General features: G+C 62.8%; 1 long non-coding RNA gene across 1 annotated transcript; it reads right to left on the bottom strand.

The window, feature by feature from the left end:
• Nucleotides 1-5,212: 5,212 nt before the first annotated feature.
• On the bottom strand, nucleotides 5,213-14,570 carry LOC122491122. The gene is made up of 4 exons (XR_006299283.1): nucleotides 11,164-14,570; nucleotides 10,093-10,167; nucleotides 9,570-9,704; nucleotides 5,213-6,025 (listed from the first exon to the last, which is right to left on the bottom strand). It is a non-coding gene; the product is annotated as an uncharacterized LOC122491122 (long non-coding RNA).

The raw sequence follows: 14,570 nt of genomic DNA on the forward strand, positions 1-14,570 counted from the left end.
GGTATACTCATGGGAGAGGGTATTATACGCTCATTACAAATCACATTGAAAAAGAACATCAATGGCCTTGGGAAATACCCACGTGACAATGTTAAGTGATGGGAGCAAGCTGCACACGCACGTACTGTATCAGAATTGCACCCAAGGTTTCATTTACAGAGGTGAGAACAAGAGGGACCCATGTTGTTGGAAGAAGATATTTTATTCCGTACTAGAGAAAGGGGCACGACACCACGTGGGGCCACATGGGGAAGCACCAGGCCCAGGTCGGGAGGCAGAAGCAAGGGGAAGGCTGGGTTTTCTGCAGGAAAGACAAGGCAGGGGAGCCAGCCTAGGACGGGCCAGTTTGAGCCATTCTGGCAGGTTCTGAGCCGCAGAGGCGGTCTCTTATTGCCCGGTACGTGCCCCGGGGTTGATCCCGGGTGGGGGCATCAGGGGCGCCCGGTGTGTGGGAGCCCTGGCCGTCTCTGGCAGCTGGCTAACCCGGGGAGGGCTGCCTGTCCCCAGCCAGGGAGGCCACAGACACCAGGACAGCAAGATTGCAGAAAACACAGAAGTGTAGTTAAAACCGTCGGCCCTGTAGACAGAGCTAAACCCCAAGCGAGCAGAAACCCACACTCAAAGAAGACACACTCATGCACACACACGCACGTGTGCACACACACGCATACATGCACGCATATGCACACATCCACACATGCACATGCACACACACACACACACACGCAGCCTTAATTCTGTTTTTACAATGTGCAGAAACAGGACTGGAAGGAAACATTCCAAAAGCGTTGATAGTGTTCACCGTGTGGTGAGTTGAGTGTATTTTCTTCCTTCGGCTTCTTATAATTTTCTTTATTTTCAAATTCCGTGTGAATGACTCTGCATTGTTCTTAAAGTCAGGCTAAAAGGGTTGAAGGCACTTTCGTGGCTGCCCCCTCCATGGCCTCAGTGGGCCTCTGAGCACGGGCCCCGAGCCTCCCCTCCGGCCCCCCTCCGCCCCCGCCCCTCCGCCCCGCGCGGTCCTCGCTCAAGCAGCTGTGACTCAGCGTGCTGGCATCTCACCCCCAGGAGGGAAGGAAGCACAGGAGTGGAGGGCGAGATGTGAGCCGTGAAACGGGAAGGAGGAACCACGCCTGGATCGTGCTGGTGACTAATTATCAGCTCTTCTGTATATAATGTCGCGGGCCCTGCAGAGCGAGCGCCCGGGACAGCACGCTCCACGCTCACAGGGGACAGGTGCCACCTGGTCCCTCTCCTGCCCTTGGGGCGTGAGGATCTGGCCAGGGGTTGGCCACCACCCTTGGCCAGAGAGTTCGGGGCACAGTCAGGGAAGCCAGGACCCCAGAGTCCAAGCCCCTTTGTCAGAATCCCAACCAGAGTGGCCACATCCTCTGATGGTCCCGGGGTGTGACTGTCCCCCAGCTTGGGTGACCAGGAGTCCTGGTTTCAGCATTAAAGCCCTGCGTCCCCTCCGTCCTGGACGAACAGGGATGGCTAGTCACGGACTCCCAGGGGCCCAACCCTCCCCTCAGGGTCCCGAGCCCTGAGAGCAGGGGGGGAAGGGAAGGGGGGAGAAGGGGAGGGGAAGAGGGGCAGAGGTGAGTTTGGGGGTGAAGACAGTCACTCTGGGAGGATGTCCTGAGGTGACCCAGGTGCCTCCCGTTTCCAGACCCTGCCTCCATTCAGCTGTGACCTTCAAGAGGTCAGTTCATGTGCAGAGGAGTCAAACCTTCTTTTAACATTTTTTCAGGTACTTTAAACCACAGTCATTACGCGGGGGAGCTTTAGCAATTATGGCGGAATACACTTTGGCTAATCGATTTGATTCACTGCATCTATGCAAGGTCTACACACATAGGCAAACATGTAACAAAAACTACGAGGCTAGACAATTTTTCACGCAGAACTGAGAGAACCAGACATCTCAACGACCCCCTTCGCCTCGAGGCATTTCGGGGATGGCTCGGAGCGGGCCAGCCTCACCCGCACACAGGCTCAGCTATCGCGGGGCTGATGGCTCCCTGCCTGACCAAGTGCTCTCTGGAATGTTCCACACTTAAACAGGGATGTGGGAAGGAGGAGCCCGCCAAGCCAGACTTCAGGGCCTGTGCCCGACAGTTCCCGATGGCGCCTCCTACTTCTCCCGGAATCGGCTTTTAGGCTCTGCCTCTTGGGACCTGGCCTTTGTGTGTGCACGTCGGGTGGGTGCGCAGGCTGAGCCTCCGACTGTGGCACAGGTCACGGTCTCACAGTTTGTGAGTTCGAGCCCCGCGTCGGGCCGGGCGCTGTTAGCGCAGAGCCTGCTTTGGATCTTCTGTCCCCTTCTCTCTCTCTCTGCCCCTCCCCCCTTGGTTCTCTCTAAATAAATAAATAAACTTTAAAAGGAAAAGGGGGGGCCCCCACGGCTCACATTCCAAAATGACCATGTTCCCCGCCTTCCTCGGGGCACAGGAAGAACACCTCCTGGCAGCCCAGAGGCCGGAGCTGGGTCCCAACAGTGCCACGTGGCGCCCAGGCCCTTGCCCTGCGGCCTCAGTTTCCCCAGAGAGGGTGAGATAGGCTACCCTCTCATCCTCTTTGTCCGCAGGCAACAGCTGCTTTCATCAAGGCCACCGGGTCCCGGCGACACCACCTGCACAGCCGGCTCCCGACTCAGCCAGCCCTTCCCGACAGGAGCCCCGTAACCCACGGTGCCGAGCAGGCGGGCGCAGGCTCGGCTTCGGGGGAGCCCCCACCCCCAGCCAGGCTGCGGTCCCCGCCCGTCGAAGGGGCTGCGGCGTCCGCACGGTGCCGGCTGGACCTCCTCTCTCTTCAGTCTTGCCCGCTCCCCTCGGGGGCAGAACAAGGCACCGCCTCAGAGGACACATGCTTTAATCTAGAAGACAGATCTTTTACTCGGGCCTCTGCCAGCCGCCGTGTGCCCGGGACGACGTGCGGCAGTTTTCGGAACGGCGGCGAGTCTGTGGTTGTGCGGCGGCCGGGTTTGAAGTGGCTGTCAGCGGGGGAAGCACTGAGGGTAAAACTGGTTTCCTGTCCTGGAACATTTGGGGATTTTGATCACACTCCCAGCCTCTGACAGCCTCCGGGGCCTTTGGAATATTCCGGCACGGCTGCCAGGTCCTAAGGCTCGTCTGTTGCCGTGTGTGGTTCTGGGACCCTCTGGAAGGGTTGAGGGCCGATCAGGGCCTTGACCCACAGAGGCACCGAGGGGAGGGCCTCGGGTGTGAGTGGCAGGGCGTCTGTGAGGCGCAGGCCACATGCAGGAGCAAGGCTAGTGCGTGTTTTGGGCTCCGCTGGAGGCACTCTAGGGCAGGGTCCACATTCCTGTCCCGGTGGGGCCTCTTTCTCTCCTCTGCAGATGGGACTCCTTTAGCTGCCTGGAGGAGGGGGTCCTGGCCGCGGCCCCCCAAGGCCTGCAAGGTGGTCCAGCTTCAAGACCCCAGAGGAACTACAGCCCCTTCCTCCCCATGTCCAGGGATGGCCCCGAGGCTCCTGCTGGTCAGCCGCCCCCTGGGCCAGTGCACCTGCCGGGAGACGGTGCTACTTTGGCCAACCTGGGGTTGCCGTGTGGGTCTCTGGGGTCCTTGGGGGCTGGTTCTAAGACGGGCTGCCTCCAGAACCACCCAGAGTCGGACCACTCCTGCTCCTGAAGGAACAGAGGGTGCTGCTGAGGTCAGGAGGGTGTCACACAGATCCAACAGCCACTACCAGCTCCCCCCGCCCCCATCGACAGCCCCAGAAAACAGAAGCAGTAAGTGCATCTGAGTGCAGGGCTGGGCCTCGGACCAGTCTCTGCCACTGCAGTTGTGGACTGGGCAAGTCTCCCGCCTCTGAGACTGTCACCTCGTCCTAGCCGAGAGCGTTAAACTCTGAAGTCTGCACTCTGCCCACAGGCTGTGCTGCCACGGCCCAAGTCTGGCCTGTTTGTGTCTGACCCCTGGCCAAGAAGGGTTTTAACATTTTATTTATTTCGTTATTTTTAAAGTTTATTTATTTATTTTGAGAGGGGCAGAGAGAGGGAGGGAGACACAGAATCCAAAGCAGGCTCCGAGCTGTCAGCACAGAGCCCGACGCGGGGCTCCGACCCACCAACCGTGAGATCATGAGCTGAGCCAAAGTCAGATGCTCAACCGACAGAGCCACGCGGGTGCCCCGGTTTTAATATTCGTAAGTGCCTGGGGTGGGGGGAGGGGAAGACGACTGTGGAGGTCGCACCAAAGTCAAATTTCAGGTCCATAAATAAAGTTTCATTGTGGCACGGCCACGCCCACTTGTCCACGTCGTGTCTCCTGTGACTTTTGCAACAGAGAGGATGCAGCAGAGACCGCCGGCCACAGAGCCTAAATATTTACTCTCTGGCCCTTTCCAGAAACAGTTCGCAGAGCCCTGGGCTAGATCGATGCTCCCCACGCCTCCGTCACCCACCGGCCACGGCAGAATTTCAGCCAGACCGGTCCACGACGCGCCTGGCGCTTTCTGTTCAGCCAGCCCAGGGCTAACGGCCCTCCTCACCAGTCTCGGCCACAAGAGATGACATCCTTCCGTCGAGGTTTTGATGCTCTACGCTTTTTGCTAATGTGCAGGAAGATCCACACAGGACTTCAAAAGCTGACGCTGCGTCCGATCCCTGCCGCCCACACGGCGCCCCATGGCCCGCTGATCTTAAGGCCTCTTCCGCCGGATCCTGGGCTTCTGTGGCCCTGATGCCCACCGTCTGCCTGTGGTCACATCCGTCATCGGCCTAGCAGATGTCCAGCCTCGTGGGGTCGGAGCCGGGACGCTGTGCAAGCAAGAGGGCCTCACCCTCTTCCCCGAGCTCTGGCTGACGGGAGCGTGAGCCGCGTGGGGGCAGGTGGGGGCAGGAAGTTTGCTCCGCCGATGAATCAGTGGGGCCGAGCCTGGGCTTCTGGGGTCATGTTTCGGTTGGTGTGGGGCCAGACTTTTCCAACTTCCCAGCTGGGTCCTGGGGGCAGGGGGCGGCCCGTGGTCCCAGCCATAGAGCCGGGGGGGGGGGGGGGGGGGGGGGGGGGGGGGGGGGGGGGGGGGGGGGGGGCGGGGGGGGCGGGGTGCCGGAAGTACTTTGGTGGGAGATGGCTGGGGTGGGTGTGAGCCACATGGAGGTGGTGGGGGATCCGTGTGTGGTCCTCAGCCCCCGCTAGGACTCAGACCACCTGAGCCCTGGTCTCACCACTCCTGCCTGTCTGTCGTAAGGGGCCAGAGAGTTCTGCAGACTCCACTTTCCCCCAAAACCAACAGTGGACGATGCTCCCAGAGGGGAAGGATGACCCGGGGAGGGACGGCTCTCCTTCGCACTCGATGTGGCCCGGGTGCCACGGGACCGTGGGACGAGGAGATCCCACGTCAGGAACATTCCACTTGGTTTCCATCTTGGCCCAGACGGCGGAGTGCAGACGTCAGACCGTCGAGGACGGAGCCAGGTGGCACCATCGTTCCTGGCAGGGGACTCCACCTGCAGCGGGCCAGGAAGCAGAGGCGAACAGAACGAGCCGCGTCAGAGGCAGGCGGTGGCCCACACCTCCGAAGCCGTCTGCGTCGGGAGTTGGGATTCACACACGTCCTCTGGCAGTGCCGTTGGACCAAGAGCCTCCCACGGGCCTCCCAGACAGAGGCGCTCACTCCCTGTCCCTGGCAGGCCCGCCTAGAACGTTCTCTGGGCTTCCCACTCTGCTATCTCCCGGCCCAACTCAGCTCCAAGGTGGACACGGGCGACTGGCCATCAGACGACTGAGCGGGACACCAGCTGGAAACCTCTGGACCGTGGAGGCCCCACATAGTCCACCTGAGGCTGGCCCGCCACTCACCAGGCATTTTCAGCCCTGGGGAAGCTTCCAGGATGTGGAAGGCAGAGGAACACCTGTCAGGAAGCGGCACCTGTCTTCCAGACAGGTGGAGAGGAGTCCGGGCAGACTGGGATGGCAGGATGTCAGCAGACCCTCGAGAGGGGTCCCCTGGAGGCTGGAGACTCAAGGGGAGCAAGCAGGAGGGTGAGGGTCAGGGCTGCTTCCTGAAGGAGGAAGGGGGCAGATATAAGAATGGAGAGCCTGGCCTGGAGGGGCTCCAGGTGGAGGAGAGCTTTCTAGCAGGAGAAAGAAAGGGAAAGCCCCCCACACACTCACAGGCTTGTGATCAGACCTGAGTGTTTCCTTATTTAAATGCCCCAGTTACCCACATGGCCACCACTTGGTTCCCATGGGCCCACGGGGTTGACCACCTGTGCCCCCCCCCCCCACCAACCACCACTCAGGCCATCTGTTACTTAAACTTCTGCTCCTGCTGTGGAAAAAGAAACAAGGAACCACCTTCCCCCAGCCAGCCCCAGACAGCTCATGTCAACTCCAGAGGGCCCGCAGAACTCTGTCATAGGCGTGACGGCAGACGTGGTCCTCAGAGCCCCAGGCAGGAAGCAAGCTTTTTTACCGACGTCATCCTAGGCAACTCGCAGAATCGTCTCCCAGAAACAGGGGGCGTGGGCCCAGCAGGGTGAGCCAATGGCCTGAATGAGGTCCCAGGGGCCCGGGCGGCCCAGCACCTTCCGCTGCCGCTGGACCTGGGACCTACGGGGGTCCTCGTGGGTTCAGTCCCACATCCCGCAGCCCCCCAGCCAGAAGGTGGCCTGATCGCTACAGGAGCCACTTTGAAGAGGACGAGGGCTCACAAGCAGGGGAGGTTCTGGTGGGGGCTGGGGCCCAGGAGCGTGTCCGTCCAGGTCTGAGGGACCCCGGGCATCCAGCAATTAGGAAGCAAGCTGTCCGTGCCCGTGTAGCCACTTTCAGGACCGCCGGGGGCCCACACGTGCGGGAGGCTGTGGTGTAAATGTCACCAGAAGGGAGGCCAGCCTGCCGGTGCCCGCATGGCCTTCCCGCGGGTGCCTGCGCTCAGGGCAAGGGGGCCGGGGGGCAGCCAGAGAGCACGGCCACAGCGATTTGTGTCACCGTTCATCTGTTTGTCGTGTGGATTCAGGCAAAGCTGTTAGAGAGGGCCTACTGTGCGCTGGCATGTCACATGAGGTCCTTCTAGGCCTCGATTCGGCTCAGGCTCGAGAGAGGTTCCGGAGCCCAGAGCCAACGATGAGCCGGCACCAGTTACCAGGTGTGGAACACCTGCCAATCCTCACGGCAAAACTACCCCTGCTGTGGCCACGCCTCGCTGTGGAGAGGCGCATACCGTGGGCTCCACGCGCCCCCCCTTCCACACGTAAGAGAACCGGGGCCTGGAGAGGGTAAGCAGGGGGTCAGGCGTCTAGTGAGAGGCTGAGTGTAAAATGCAGACCTTCCGCGCCCAGGCAGGGCCTCTCTCTCTCTCTCTCTCTCTCTCTCTCTGTCTCACCGATGACCGCTTCTCCGGCAAAGGCCCTGTGAGAACCTGGAGCCCAGAAACGCTCCCTTTCAGACCAAACCTCCCATGTGGGCTGGTGGTCAGCCTGCGGGCCAGGACTGGGGCCCGGCTGGGATGCCCGTGGCTCAGAATGACCACGCCTGCCTCCTCCTGGCATTGGTGTCGGGCCAGGGGCTCCTGCTGTCCTCCTTTCCCCAGGTGCCCTGGCTTCTAGAACATTCAGGCCGGCGGGGACAATATGGGAGGGCTGCTTTGTGCCGGGAGCCACAGGCCAGGCTTCCTCCCTCCACGGTGTAGAAAGAGCACAACATGGGCTTTGAAGGGCACTGATGTGTACAGAGCACTTAAAGGAAAACCTCTGACTATTTTCTCAATGGAAGAGCAAATATTGACGTCTTATAAACTGAAGGGCAGGTTGGAGTGTGTGCGGATACCGACTTTGGGGCGCTGCCACTGCGGCTCCGCAGGGAGCCGGCGGGAAAGCAGATGCTGGCGGCTTGGCCGCTGGGCCAGAAGGACCGGAAGAAATGCCCCCTCGGTTGGGGGCGCAGGGCTGGGCGCCCCGGTCTCCAAAGGGAGGGGAGGGGAGGGGCGGGCGGCTGGTCCGCTCAGCCCCTCCTGCCGGCTTTTCCGTCTGGAAAACCAGAAGTGGGGTGGGGAGGGGCGTCCTCCCATTCCTGGGGTGCCTTTGCTGGGCCTGGGGGAGCCCCTGCTAAGCTCCTCTCTCCCACTCAGCCCCGTCCCCACTTGCACATGACAGCCGACAGCCCGGCCACGTGGACAGCGTGACCATCGGCCGACTGCCCGCCGGCCGATGCGGACTGGTTACTAGAACAAAACAACACAAAGGCCAACTTCAGCCCGGAGAGCAGAAAGAGGGCAGCGGAAGGGAGGCCGTGGGCGGGGACGCCCTGCCTGCAGAGAACGGCTTCCTCCCGACGAGCCCGGGGCGCCGGGGGCCAGGTGGGCTGCGGGGCCCGGGAGGCTCTGCCCTGCTGGCCTGAGGACACAGGGCTGCCGGCGAGTGTGCGGGTCGGGGGGTCGGCCCACTCCCGAGCGGAGGATCCGGTTCAGGGGCCGAACTCCAGGAGCGCCGGCTAGCCTGGAGGTCTCCCGCAAGGCCCGACCTGCCCCGTAGGTCCTTCTGCCCAGAGCTCAGGCTGTCTTCCGTTCCGAGCCCGCTGCAATCCCGCTGCACTGTTCTGGACGCTTCTGCCGGCAGTCCCCATCAGCTCTGTGCCTGCCTCTCGACCGTCTGCGTGGAGAAAGGCCCAGAGCTGCGTGGGACGGCTGCTGGAAACATCCAGAACAGCGCGGCAGGATTGTAGTGCAGGTCAGGAAGGAGAGCGGCGGCAGCGACAGACAGATTTAGTGTCCAGAGTCAGTCCTCACCAGCCCTTGACCTCGTGAGTGACCCTGTTTCCTGAGGCCGTGATTCCGAGACGGTGCTGGAGGGTGTCCCCGGGCTGCAGGGACCCCGGACCCGTGTCCCCACAGCGCAGCAGCAGGTGTCTCTCCCTTGGGCGGAGCCCTTGGACGGGAAGGGAGAGAGCCGGCCTCCCAGCCACCCAGGTGGTCCTGCCGCAAGGCAGAACGCCCCACAGGCCCTTCCACGGGGAGGGGCTCCCCGCTCCAAGGGCCGCCCACAAGGGTGACATCGCAGTGGCCCAAGAGGAGAGGGGCTGCTGTGTCCCACACCCCACAGTGTGACCCCCAGGGTGAGCTCGGGCTGTGCGACAGGGTTTTTCTCCATATGCCCCCCAGCTTGCCTCCGTCCCCCCCAGCCCGCACCTGCCGCGTCCCGGGGTTGTTTGCCAGTGGCCGGTCCAAAGCGTCGGGACTGTGCACTTCCCGGCCCGGGTGCCGGTTGAGGGCAAACGTGGCCGGGAGGTAGGCCCTGGCATCGTTGTCCTCAGCTCCTGACGCGTCCTTCCACCCGGACCCCCCACTGCTGTCTCCCTGTCACCCTCCCGGGTGGCTACTCGTGGCCCCTGGATATTCTGTTCTTCCGTGGCCATCAAGTCCAGGCCAGAGCGCTGCGGTTCTGACTGCATGGGGTCGGGGGGGCAGGAAGAGAGGAGAGGGTCCTCGTGCTGTGCCAAGTGCCCTGTCGATTGAAGCCAGTGCTGATCCGAGCGTGGGAAGCAACCACACCCATGGTGCGTGTGTGCCCACGTGTGAGTGTAAGCGTGTGCACACGTGCTCACACTCACCTGCATTTCTGCGTGCACGTGTGGGTGTGGGAGCGTGTTCACGTGCGTGTGTCTTTAAGGAAGAACAGAACATCCCGGCAGGCTGTCCTCTTCCAGGGCAGTCAGGGTCCCATGGTGGCTCTCATCCACAGGCGTCTGGAAGGGCACCCCGGGTCCTCGTGACCTCCGAGCCCAGCTCCCCACACTCCCAGGAGGAGCCCTGGACACGTGTCCCGTGTCCGCGAACCTCCCCGGGAAGCCAAGGAGGTCCGGGTGGTGCGGCTCCAGGCGGAGGCCAGTGCGCGGAGGGGAGGGGGGGTCCCGCCGCAGCCCTGCGGGATGCCGTGTGGAGGCTGCCCCGTCCCCTGCCCCCATTCGCCCTGGGGTGGGTCCATCTGGCCTGACTTCCTCCCACGCTGCCAGCGCCACTCCAGGCAAATAGCCCTGCCCGGAGCCCAAGGACCCCAGGCACCCTCCGGCTGGGGACGTGGGGCAGGAGGTGGCCTGGCAGGCGACGCCTGAGGCCCCGCGGCGCGCGGCTGACCTTGCCAGGGGCTGCGGGGGGGCAGGGCTGGCCCCTCTTGACCTCCGGGGAGCCCCACATGCCACGCTGGCCGCCCTTTAAAAAGCAGCTGATTATCTCAGATGCCAGGCCCGCTGGAGCCCTCTGCCCGCCACCCTCCCCCCTGCCACCCCCGTGCTGGACCACAGAGCTGCCGGCTGAGGACGGTGGCCGCCGCTCAGAGAGCTGGAAGCTTTTGATTTGCGTCAGTGCCGAGCTGGCCAGGAGGAGCCTTCACGCCGGGCGCCTGGCAGCCTCATAGGGTGATGGTGACATCACAGCTCTTGGTCACCAGCCCTGCGGAGCCAGGGGAGTCCCGGGGGAGAGGCAGGAGGCACGCTCGCCCGGGTGCTGCCCGCTGAACTGGCATTCCGGTCTCCCCAGGAGTGGGGCGGCTCAGGCCATGGGGTTTCTAGAAGCAGTTTCCATGATGCAAGCATCCCGGGGTCGGGCCCCAGGAGGAGGGAGCAGAAGCGCATTCTCTCCCGCAGCGGGCTCCCCACAGCCACCAGAGGCCTCTGGCTAATTGAGGGACTTGGCAGGAGCCCCGGCCGCCACGGCGAACCTGCAATTTCACGGAGATGAAAGCCTCCCCCGAAGACCCCCCTGAAAAACACAGGGACTAAAGCTCGTGGAGGAAACGTCCGCTTCCCGATAGCTTCTCTTTGGTGTCCCGTGGAGGCTCCAGCCCGAGCCGGGTTCGGATTGAGCTATGTGACCCCACTGCCTCTCGCGCCTCCCCCGTGTGACCTTCCCAGCCCTTCCTTATCACCACCCCTGCCGCTCTGGGGCAGGAAAGTGTGAGTCACCTCACAGATCCGACACTGTATCCTTGCAAAGGGCCTGCTGCAAAGGTGTCCCCCGATGTCCCCCTCAGAGCTAAAACCCTGTGGCCTCCTGTCACCTTCCAGGGCGCTCCCTGGAAGGTGCCCCCCCCCCCACAAGCCTCCCACGAGGGACCACCCGCGGCAGCTCGAATCCCCCTTCCCACAGCTCTGGCCTGCCTACACTCTCTTCCTCAGCCCAACGCCCTGGGCATGTGCCTCAGTTTACCTGCCCAGAAAGCTTTCTCCTCTGAGCACCAGACCAGGAAGGACCCATGTTCACCCAGAGCTCACCCACTGGCCTCAGGGCCACCACTTTTTCCAGCGCATGCTGTCCTGTGCTGCCCTCGGCCCCAGGTGGGAGATCTTGTCCCCCCAGCCATGCCGCGGCTGCCTGGAGGCCAGACCCCGTGCGCTGTCCATGACACAGACTGCGGGGCTGGGTCCCGAGCACAAGGACACGAGTCTTCCTTATCACGTGGGTCCCCGCGGCCTTGTCCTTGCTTACAAGGAGCACTGGTCACAGTCTGCTCTCCTCTGAAAATCCAAGAATCTGGGCGTCTCAGTCGGTTAAGCGTCCAACTCTTGGTTTCAACTCAGGTCATGATCTCGTGGTTTTGTGAGTTTGAGCCCCGTGTCGGGCTCTGTGCTTGTACCTGTTTCTGGGGCAGCCGTAACAGATCAATGCACTGGGAGGCTAAAATCACGCGTGGGCAGGGCCGGTTCCTTCTGAGGGTTCCGGGGAGGGGGTCCTCTCCCAGCCTCGAGGCCTTGCTGACAGCCCTTGGTGCTCCCACACATCTCTCCGACCTCCACCTTTTCCCGGTGAGTCTGTGTGTGCTTTTTTCTGTCGCTGGGTTATGTCCCCTCCCCACCGGCCAGGATGGTCTCATCTTGACCCTAATCACGCCCACCAAGGCTCTTGTCACACGAAGGTCACATTCACAGGGCTGGGTGGACATCTCTCCTGGGGCCACGGTTCAGCCCACGAGGCCAGGTGAGCAGGAGGAACAAGTCCCCTGTCCTGATTATGAGCTCACCTAACTGGCCCAAGCTGGTGTCTCAGGACCAGATCAAGACACCGAGGCCAGGGGATGGTGGCTGGCCCAGGGCAAGCTCGGTTGGGGCAGGGCCAGGACAAGAACCTGGGCGGCTGTTCCCCCCACTCCTGGGGGCTCATGTATGATGGGGGGGGGCTGTCCTGGCCCCATCAAGCACCTCAGACCCTAAGAGTCCTTTCCTCTCCCTGCTGCCCTCCCCCCACTTGCCCTGTGACCTGTGGGTAGCTCTACATCACGAAGGTCTGCCTTGGTAAAGGACAGCAGCCTCCCTGGCTCTTCCTGGCCACGGGACTGGCCACCCCGGGCATGGAAACTGACAGCTGAGCCACTCAGGACAGAACCACACATCATGAGGCCTGGTGGGACCATCCGCTGTCACCGTGACTCATCTACGGCGGGCAGGAACCGAGGATGGAGAGCCCGTGAGCTCGTCTGCCACGCTGAGGGTCACAGTCGGGGCGATTCAGAGCAGGGGCAGGGCCCAGGAACAGGACCGATTGCCCTTCCCCCCAAGCCCCTCTAGGCTGCTAGCTGGGTCGGTGCCCCACTTCTCCAGGGTGAGGCCTCCAAAGTCTGAACGGGCGAGGCCGCTGCTGCCTGACCCCAGACCAGAGCCGGTGACTCATGGTGGAGGCCTCCCGGGAGGGCTGACGGGAGGCATCTGGCCACAAATACTTGCACACGTGCTAAGCTTGCAGCCCTACAATGGAGTGGGTGGGGAAGGCCTTGGGGTCGGTGCCCACACCCTGGAACCAGTGGGGTGCCTGGCTCGGCAGGGGGTGCCCGGGCTGGCTGTGAAAGAGCAGACCGGGACGCCCGCCACCCAAGAGGGGCCCGGATGTGGTCCTCTCTCCCTCCCGGTCTGAGAAGGAGGCCTCCCGCCCCGGTCTTGGTGCCATTGGCAAGACAGGCAGGGCTGTCCCTGGGGACAGATGGACACACGCTCTCCCCAGGCCTCTGGGGAGTCTGGGGAGCAGATCTCAGCAACAGGAGCCCCCAGGCACCCCCAGGAGAGCAGAGGGAAACCGGAGCAGACACCCCAGATTCCCAGGTGGACAGTATCTGAGTTTCTGGCTCGGGGAGGGGTAGCCCTTCCTTCCCCAAAGGCCACGTTTCTAGTTGCTGGTGAGCAGGGGTGGGGGGGGCCTCTCGGGCAGCGGTCTCGGGCTCACCAGTTTGGCGTGTAGGGGAGCGCCTGGTGGCCCCTGGGACACCCAGCACACTCTGTGACTGCTCGTTCTCAGGGGTACCTGTGGGACACCGGGGGCTGAGGGGCCTGGGCGGTCTCTGTGGGGAGTTGTTCTCTGCCTTCTGGCTGCTGCTGGCTGAGTTCTGAGACGACTTTCCCAGAGAACTCCCGGGCCAGAGACAGAACCACCGGGCCTTTAACTCCGGCAGGAGGTTAAACCCATCCATGGGGGCTCTGCCACGGCCACGGGCCTCATCCGGGACTACTCCCAGATCCCCCCTGTCTCCAGGGACAGCTCCTTATGAAGCTCCAGCTGGCAGGGTCGTGTTGCTTCGGTGGAAAGGAGCAGAAGCCTCGCCCCGTGGGGTTGGCTGGACAGGCAGTGAGGGCCACCGGGTACAGGCTCCGGCCTGCTGTGGCCATCACGCATGTCCAAAATCACCGGCCAGGGAGCGAGTGGCAGGCCGGCTGCATGGGACCCGGCTCTGTGTGGGAGGGTCGCACGGCCTCCACAGCTCCCTCAGACGCCGCCCTTCGCTCCGGAACCTCCTCTGGCCTCACTCAGCCCGCGGACGCTCGGTCAAGCTCCACGTAGCTGGACACTGCTCCCGCAGTGGCTGCCACACCCCGTGACCAGGCTTCTGTCCAGTGGCTGACCTTTGCACTTTGAGAGGGGGTAGGGGACTGTCCTTGAAGGTGTCCCCAGCACGTGTCACAGGGCTGTGCACCTGTCCACAAGGAAGGAGCTGGCCCTGGCCACATGGACACCATCCCGCTGTGCTGGGCCCTGTGTGCCCCATCTCACCTGATCCCCCGGCCCCTCGTGGAAGGGGTTCTCCCTGAGATTCAGGTGGGGAGTTCCAGGCTCTGCCAGGTGTAACGGCCTCCGGTGACTCACGGTGGGGAGCGGGTCCCGATAAGCACGGGGCTCCTGTCACTGCTGTAACAAAGATCACCCACACGGATTTAGTCCCGTACGGTCTCCTGGGCCCGAGGTCCTACAGGGTCTCACTGAGCTAAAGGCAAGGTGTGGGTGGCACTGGTTCCTTCTGGAGGCTGCAGGGGAGAATCAGTTTCCTGGTCTTTTCCAGCTTCTAGAGGTCTCCGCACCCCTTGGCCTGTGGCCCCCCTGCTCCATTCACAGCCAGCCTCTCTCTGACACAGACCCTCCTTGGCCACAGAAGGTAACACATTCCCAGTTTCCAGAATCAGGACATGGACAGCTTTGGGGCCACTACTCTGCCCATGCTGTCTCAGCTGACCCACAGGCACACACGTGCATCTGGCCTGGCCAAGGACACAGAGGTTCCTCCTTGCACGTCCCGACCCCCCGCTTGCCTTGTCCACGGCGCCAGGCCCAGGGTAGCCCCGGGAGGATCGGATGGC

The sequence above is a fragment of the Prionailurus bengalensis genome, chromosome C2 (assembly GCF_016509475.1).
Source record: "Prionailurus bengalensis isolate Pbe53 chromosome C2, Fcat_Pben_1.1_paternal_pri, whole genome shotgun sequence".
NCBI classification, from domain to species: Eukaryota; Metazoa; Chordata; class Mammalia; order Carnivora; family Felidae; genus Prionailurus; species Prionailurus bengalensis.